The following is an 8,194-nucleotide window of genomic DNA, read 5'->3' as shown; positions in this document are numbered from 1 at the left end:
CCACCACCAATGTTCTGCCTCTGAGCCTTCATCCCCTGGGGGTTCCCCAACTGGTGCCCCCCAGTCCACGACAAGAATCCACCTTTGAAGCATATTAGAAGGGCCTGCTTCATAGCAGTTCAGAACATTGATCCATCTAGTTCAATATTGTCAGCACTGACTGGCAGCAGCTTTCCAGTATTTCAGACTCTTTCCCAGTGCTACCTGGAGATGCTAGGGAAAGTGGGACTTTTTGCATGCAAAGGATGCTGATTTTGCAGATTGAGTGATGTGATGCAAGTTCTAGGGTTTGGATTTACTGGAATGATGTACCATATTTTTCCGTGTGTAAGATTTTTTTACTTTTAAAAAAATTGTAAAAAAATTGGAGTCTTTTACACTGATGGTGCTAACCTGTGGACAGAAAACCATTTTAAAATTCCAACTTGCATTCCAGCCAACTTCAATTTCACGTTGCAAAGGGATCAAACGCGAGCAGCATTGGGGTGTTGTAGACCGAACACCCTGCGTTTACTCGGAAGCGGACCTAGCGCCGTCTCCTCTCACTGTGAGCCTCGCTGGAGCCAGAAGGATGCAGGACAACGCTGCATCCTTTTGCTTGTGGTGCTGCTGCTGCTGCACCAAGATGCTGGGCTGCTCGGCGAGATGCAATCGACACTTTCGCTAATACTTTGGGACCAATGAATCAGGCGAACCCGCCCCTCCCATTTATTTGCACCCCGCTTTGATCGATCACCTTTTCGGTGCTGCAGCGATGGGACAGCCCACCCCACCAAGACGTCAGCCCCGTGCAGCGTCTGGAAGCAGCTGCGTGGTGGTGTCCTTTTTCGCCCGAGTCCCGATCCCTAGCTCCGCTGTCACCTCCTCCTGCCCGAGAGCGCCCCTCTGTAAGTGGCCAGGCGCCTTGGAGAGGGAGGGAGGCTCGGTCCCGCCCGCTGGGAGGTGGGAATAGGGGCTGCCCCATGGAGCGGTCCCTGCTGCTGCTGCTGCTGCACTGGGAGCCGGGGTCAGTGCATGCCATCGGAAGGTGCCCGGGGAGCCACTGAGAGCGGCTGTCGGCGTGGGAGGAGGGGGAGGGGAAACGGATCTCCTCCTTCCTGGAGAGACCTGGACCCGGCGGCGGCGGCAGTAGCAGTAGCTGCCTGACCTTCCCGTCTCTCTCCAGGGACCTTTCGCTGGTGCAGCGCGCGGCTGTGCTTGGGAGGTGCGCTCTCAATGTCACGAGCGGTCCATGTGCGCAGCTGATACTGAGGGCCCAGCTCTGAAGCCCGGGCGCGATCAGCAGCAGCAGCAGCAGGAGGAGGAGGAGGGAGATCAAGGGGACGCCCAAGTGATGAGAAGTTGAGGGAACCCTGAAGTTGCACCCCCTTGCTTGCTTCCTCCTCCAGCCCGGAGGCAGCAGCCGAGCTCCGCATCAGGTACAGCGGCTGATAGCGGAAGAGACTAGCGAAGGGAATCTGCTGCTTCTCCCGGACCGGCCGCCGCCTCCGCAGCGGATTTGGAAAAGAGCAGCAAACGCCCATTGCGTTTAAAGGGGACGGGCGGGACATTGCCGCGGGCTAGACGCTCCCCAACCCTCTCCGACGCTTCCTCTTCTCGCCCCCATTTCCGAGGCAAAGGCAGGGGATCAGGTCCTGAAGTGAGGTAAGGAAGCGGGGCTTTGCAGGAAACCGCGGCGGCGGCTGCCTCTTGGCGCTGGCAAGAGAAAGGGAGGCTGCGAGAAGGGGATGCTGAAGGTGAAACAGGCGTCGCTGCTGGAGAAGAGGGGTTGGGCAGGTGTGAAAGTTGGCCGGCGGGGCGGGCGCACGCCTGGGGAGCGGGTTGTGCGCGCGCGCGCGCGCCTGCCTGCGAGCCCGCACTTGGCCACGAGGGCTTGGGAGGGTCGCCGAGGGGAGACGGAAGCCGTGGGCATGGGTGGAGTCGACGCCGCGCTGGGAAACTGAAGGGCGCGGGTAGCTTAGGAACCGCAGGTGGAGACAGAGCATCACGTGTGTGGTGTGGAGGGAGAAGGGGTGGGTGGGAGTTGTGGACGCACAGCTTAGTATCCCAGTCCGGGGTGTGTGTATGTGTGTGTTTTGCTCTCTCTCCCTATGTGTGTGTGTGTAGAGAGAGGGGGGAGCGCGCGCGCGCCCAGGCAAGAGTTTGTATCTATTATGTGTCCCCGCGCGCGTCTGTCTCCTTCCACTCCGGGAGTTTGTGTATACAGTATATGTACAGTATGTATATATATGCGCGCGCGTGTCTCGGGAGAGGAAGTTGGCCGGAGGGCGCCGAGGAGGACTAGGAGAGGGCTGCTTCTGAGAGGAGCCTCGTCCAAATCCTCGCCCGCTCTTTTCTCCCTCCTGCAGAAACTTTCAACTCATTTCCCCAGCCGCAGACTCCTTCTCCCCACACAACTGAACTCCCGGCTGCCCTTGGCTGGCGGGACGGTGCCCGACGCCCCGTTGGGGGCTGGCGACCTTCCCTGAGGGAGGAGCCTGAGGCGCAGCGAGAGGGGTTAAGCCCGGGGCCCCGTGGGAAGGAGGCATCAAGGGTAGGGGGTCGTGGGGGTGGGAAGGGCGAAGGGGTTGCTTCCAGAAAAAAGGGGTTTTTGTGTCTGGGGAAGTAGGAAGTTTCTGGAGGAGGAAGAAAAGAACGGGTGAGGATTTGGACGAAAGAGTACATTAAGGGAAGTAGAGGCAGGCTGTGCACATGGCTGCAGGAGGGCAGGCTTTATGTCTTGGGGGGGGGGCAGAATTGAGCTATCTGCCATGTGGTTGGCTAGTTAAGTATTATTTATTTGTTCGTTTGTTTGATGGGGGGGGGGAGCAGCTGCCCTCCCCACCCCCTTTGGTTATGCCCATGGTTGTGCATCCAACAGCCTGCTGGAGGGGGGGGGGATGAGGGGCTTTGTTTTAAAAAGTGCTTCAGAAAAGGGAGAGTATCTTTGGGGAGGGAAAGAGGCTGGTCTCCCAGGAACAACAACAAAACTCAGTGCCATTGCCATGAACAGATGGGGTGGAGCTCCGAGACCTGGAAGTAGAGCTTACCTGTATTTCTAGGGCCTCTATACGCTGTGTTTGGGATATGTAATGCCAGGAGGAGAAGAAAGAAAGAGGGTGTGGGGAGCCTCTCTTGGGCAGCAGGCAAGCAGGTTGTATGGAAGTGAGATCAGTAGCTCAGAAGCATGGTGGGGTGAACTAGAGGGCTTTTTTGAACTTCCTAGGAGCAGGTCCAGTATTGCAGGCAGGAGTTGAAAGTCTTCTGGGGGGATTATAGACAGTTGTCATTGGAGGGGATATGCATACAGAAAGGGCATAGGCAGTGCTATTTTTCTAGAAAAAGAAGTGCCGGAACTCACTATGAATGCCTCCCTTGTTGTCTTACAATGGTAATGGCTCCCACCTGAGAGGTGCCAGAACTGAGTTCTGGTGAGTTCTGGCTGAAAAAAGCCCTGGGCATTGGAATATAGGGAATTAACTAGTGCTGAGTTGCACTGCTCCCCTGATCTGGTTAAGAAGGGTAGAATGGAAGGTGTATCTGAAAAAAACTGAATGGCACAAACTCAAATGTGTACTGTTAGGCTGAACACACCTGGCTTGTAGAGAGAGACATGATGCTTCATGTGGGAACCGATGATGGGTCCTTGACAAAATGCTAGTGGAGTCTCAGCTATATATGGTATTTGGAAAAGGAACAGACTGTGTGGAATAATAATAATACAGGACAGGTACCATCTAGATACAGTCTACTCTAAAGAAGAATAGTGTGTTGCAAAGGCTTTAGGACAACTAAAATCCCAGGTACAGCTTGACTTTGCTCATTTGCTTCTGCTGCACCACTGCAGTAAGCACCTCCTCTCCATCTGTTCCAATGCTACCGTTTCTTCACATTCTTTGTCCTTCTTAGAACCGTAATGCCACAATCCTTGCCAGTCATGCAAGCGTTCATTATTTTTGTATAGGAGGTGTGAAACTGAAGTATTTAAATGACAAAATGCCTTTTAATACAATATGCCTACTTGTACTTTTATCACTGTTTAAAAACTAATTTTGTGTAGATATTGGTAGATACAGATTCATTTTTGTTATGACATTGAAAGTGAAGTATTCAATTTTGTTTGAATATATTTAGGCACTGGCATAAAAATGAATACAGTAAATAGCCAAAGAAATAATTAAATACAGTAGGAACATATAGCTCTTCAATTTGCTTAAGCATTCTTTTTTTCTGATTAAAATATTTTGGCTGCTAACTTGTCCTTCCATACAGTACGCAATTAAGTTCAACCAAAACTATCTCACAAATAAAAAAGGATTGCGGATTTCTTGATAGACCCCTCCAGTGATGGTTGCTAGACATTACTGGATTATGATTTGTTTAAAAAATTGGAATTTATATTAGTCAAAATAGAAATAGTGGCATAACATAATTATTTATTTTTAATGTACCACATTCGTATCCTCTATCTTTCCTCCAAAGATACTGCCAAATGCTATCTTGACAAGCACCCTGTGCGGATGCAGAGCCTGAGTAATAGTGACTGGCACAAGGTCAATTTGTGGCTATCTGAAATTACATCTCTCCAGTCCTACAGAACAATGCTAAGCATGCCCTGAGGGATGATGAGAGTTGCAGATCCACTGCCACACCTGAATCCCTTCTGGCTTCTGCTGTTCAGGGTAAGACCGTGGGACAGGCTATTCTCTTGAGATTTTGCTGTACCAGTTTCAGGCTGGCACAGTAGAGAATATTTTTATATATGATCAACCACATATAAAGGGTAGGTAGATATTACTTCAAGGAAAAGTAAACCTTCTTGACTCATCCTGATGTTTGAGCAGATAAATAGGCACAGAACGCGACAGATTTGCCAGTTACCTTGTTTTAGTGGTGCAGCCAGGAAAAATGAAACTAAGCTTGAGATAATAATGTGTATTTATTCCTATACTTGATAATGTGGTGAACCAGTCATGCTGCATGGGGGAGGGCATGCACGTTTTGCTGGATAGGACTAGGAACTTCTGCCCAAAGTCCTGCCCTGAAGGCACCACTGCCCTACACCAGCACTTTGGGTAGAGGTTATGCATTTTTGTACACTAATGGAGCTCCCTCTTCCAAACCTTGATGAAGGTTAATGTTTTACTCAAGCTATGCAATCCAGAGAAATAGGAGTAAGCCATAGCATGGCTTGACAAAGGACGTTGGCATAAATTAGCAAAATAAGGTGACATTGAATTGGGAGAATTTGTTTCGGGACAAGTCTGGTGGAAGTCAAGGAGTGGTGTTTGGTAATGGGGCTTGGTTAAAATAGAAGAAATGCTGGGGGTGAATGACGTTTAGGGAGGCGAATGAGGTTTGGGCTAAGTGAGAATGAGGGGGGGGGAGTGAAGGGGAGGAGGCCATGCTGTTGGAAATACTGGGGTGCCATAAAAGGAAAAGGTTATTGGTCCTACCTTTTGCCTTTTAGCTCACATGTGACTGCTCCTCAGGAGCTCAGAGTTTCAGCTATATATACATTTTAAATGGGTCTGTGTAAGTAGGCCAGAAGTCATGAAGGTTCAATGGTTGTTACGAGATTTTTTAAAAAAACCAGCTATCCTAGTCACAACAAATGTTCTAGCCACAATTTACAGTCATACCTCGAGTTGAATGTGCTTCGGGTTGAGTGTGTTTGAGCTGTGCGTTACTTCCGGGTTTCGCTGCTCGCGCAGATGCTCAAAATCATGTCACGCGCGTGCGCAGAAGTGGTGAAACGCAACACGCGCAGATGCATCGTCGCGTCTTGCGTTCCATTTGGGATGCGAACGGGGCTCCGGAACGGATCCCGTTCGCATCCCAAGGTACCACTGTATTGAAATCTGAAGAGCTGAAGCAATTTCTTTATTCTTGCACACAATCCTTTATACTCACTGATGATACCCCCAACTCTAAAATGTGAAATGACACTGCTGATAAAGTGAGAAACAGTGATTGGGTGGGTGCTTGAAGTGAGGAAAAATGAAGGGGCTGAGTTATATAATAAAAATTGGGAAAGAGGCATGGAAAGAAAGGTGTAGAAATAGGATTACAGATATATCAGGCTTCTTGAGGAGTGCCTATCATCTTCATGCAAAATGGAAGCGGGAAGAAGCCAGGGGATTTGGAAAGAGCCAATAATTTTTTATTGCTTAACTGTGCGTGGTGTAAACAAATGCCTGTACACTTCTAAACAGCCTCCCATCTAATTGTGATAATGAGCATCTCCAAACACAAAAGGAGGGGGTGGCAGATTTTTGGGGTTATGAAATGCAGCAAGTTGTTAGGTAAGTTAGTATTATTGTAATATTACTACCTAGGGCAAGTACTTGTGCCATTTGGGGCAGAGGAACCAGAGACCAAATTGCAAACATGCGCTGGATTATGGAGAAAGCTAGAGAGTTCCAGAAAGACATCTACTTCTGCTTCATTGACTATGCAAAAGCCTTTGACTGTGTCGACCACAGCAAACTATGGCAAGTTCTTAAAGAAATGGGAGTGCCAGATCACCTCATCTGTCTCCTGAGAAATCTCTATGTGGGACAAGAAGCTACAGTTAGAACTGGATATGGAACAACTGATTGGTTCAAAATTGGGAAAGGAGTACGACAAGGCTGTATTTTGTCTCCCTGCTTATTTAACTTATATGCAGAATTCATCATGCGAAAGGCTGGGCTGGATGAATCCCTAGCCGGAATTAAGATTGCCGGAAGAAATATCAACAACCTCAGATATGCAGATGACACAACCTTGATGGCAGAAAGTGAGGAGGAATTAAAGAACCTTTTAACGAGGGTGAAAGAGGAGAGCGCAAAATATGGTCTGAAGCTCAACATCAAAAAAACGAAGATCATGGCCACTGGTCCCATCACCTCCTGGCAAATAGAAGGGGAAGGAATGGAGGTAGTGAGAGATTTTACTTTCTTGGGCTCAATGATCACTGCAGATGGTGACAGCAGCCACGAAATTAAAAGACGCCTGCTTCTTGGGAGAAGGGCAATGACAGGCCTAGACAGCATCTTGAGAAGTAGAGACATCACCTTGCCAACAAAGGTTCGTATAGTTAAAGCTATGGTTTTCCCAGTAGTGATGTATGGAAGTGAGAGCTGGACCATAAAGAAGGCTGATCGCCGAAGAATTGATGCTTTTGAATTATGGTGCTGGAGGAGACTCTTGAGAGTCCCATGGACTGCAAGAAGATCAAATCTCTCCATACTGAAGGAAATCAACCCTGAGTGCTCACTGGAAGGACAGTTTGTGAAGCTGAGGCTCCAGTACTTTGGCCACCTCATGAGAAGAGAAGACTCCCTGGAGAAGACCCTGATGCTGGGAAAGATGGAGGGCACAAGGAGAAGGGGACGGCAGAGGACGAGATGGTTGGATAGTGTTTTCGAGGTTACCAGCATGAGTTTGACCAAACTGCGGGAGGCAGTGGAGGACAGAGGTGCCTGGCGTTCTCTGGTCCATGGGGTCACGAAGAGTCGGACACGACTAAACGACTAAACAACAACAACAACAACCATGTACTTGGGACGCGGGTGGCACTGTGGGTTAAAGCACAGAGCCTAGGACTTGCCGATCAGAAGGTCAGCGGTTCGAATCCCCTCAACGGGGTGAGGTCCCGTTGCTCGGTCCCTGCTCCTGCCAACCTGGCAGTTCGAAAGCACGTCAAAGTGCAAGTAGATAAATAGGTACTGCTCTGGCGGGAAGGCAAACGGCGTTTCCGTGCGCTGCTCTGGTTCGCCAGAAGCAGCTTAGTCATGCTGGCCACATGACCCAGAAGCTGCATGCCGGCTCCCTCGGCCAGTAAAGCGAGATGAGCGCCGCAACCCCAGAGTCGGCCACGACTGGACCTTTACCTTACCATGTACCTTGACTTGAGTGGTGGGATCAGCATTTGCTGTTTTGCCTCAGACATCATCATGTCTTCGGCTGGGCCAGACTAGACAGGACAAAGCTTTACAAAAGTTAAATCTGCCTAATTTGGAGCCACAAATATTATTAGATATATAAGCAATCAGCCTAGTAATTTTTTTCCACAGACTAGTAAATTTTGCAAACTTATTGACAAGTCATATGTCAACTTTATATGTTCTGAAGCTACTTTCAATGGTCACCAGTTTAGATGGTTTAAAAACGGGATTAACCAAATCCATAAAGCATAAGGCAGGGGTGCCCAAACTTTTTTCAGAGAGGG

General features: G+C 49.2%; 1 protein-coding gene across 1 annotated transcript in view; it reads left to right on the top strand.

Annotated features, from left to right (window-relative positions):
* Nucleotides 1-824: 824 nt before the first annotated feature.
* The window catches only part of UGT8 (UDP glycosyltransferase 8), a 41,712-nt gene continuing 34,342 nt past the window's right edge, over nt 825-8,194 (top strand). The window contains exon 1 of the mRNA XM_083756607.1: nt 825-1,644. The gene's annotated coding sequence lies outside the window, so the exon portion shown is untranslated. The remainder of the gene's footprint in view (nt 1,645-8,194) is intronic.

The sequence above is a fragment of the Podarcis gaigeae genome (genome assembly GCF_964106915.1).
Source record: "Podarcis gaigeae genome assembly, chromosome: 9".
Taxonomy (NCBI): Eukaryota; Metazoa; Chordata; class Lepidosauria; order Squamata; family Lacertidae; genus Podarcis; species Podarcis gaigeae.
The sequence above is the reverse complement of the archived record's forward strand: the minus strand, read 5'-3'. Positions and strand labels throughout refer to the sequence as shown.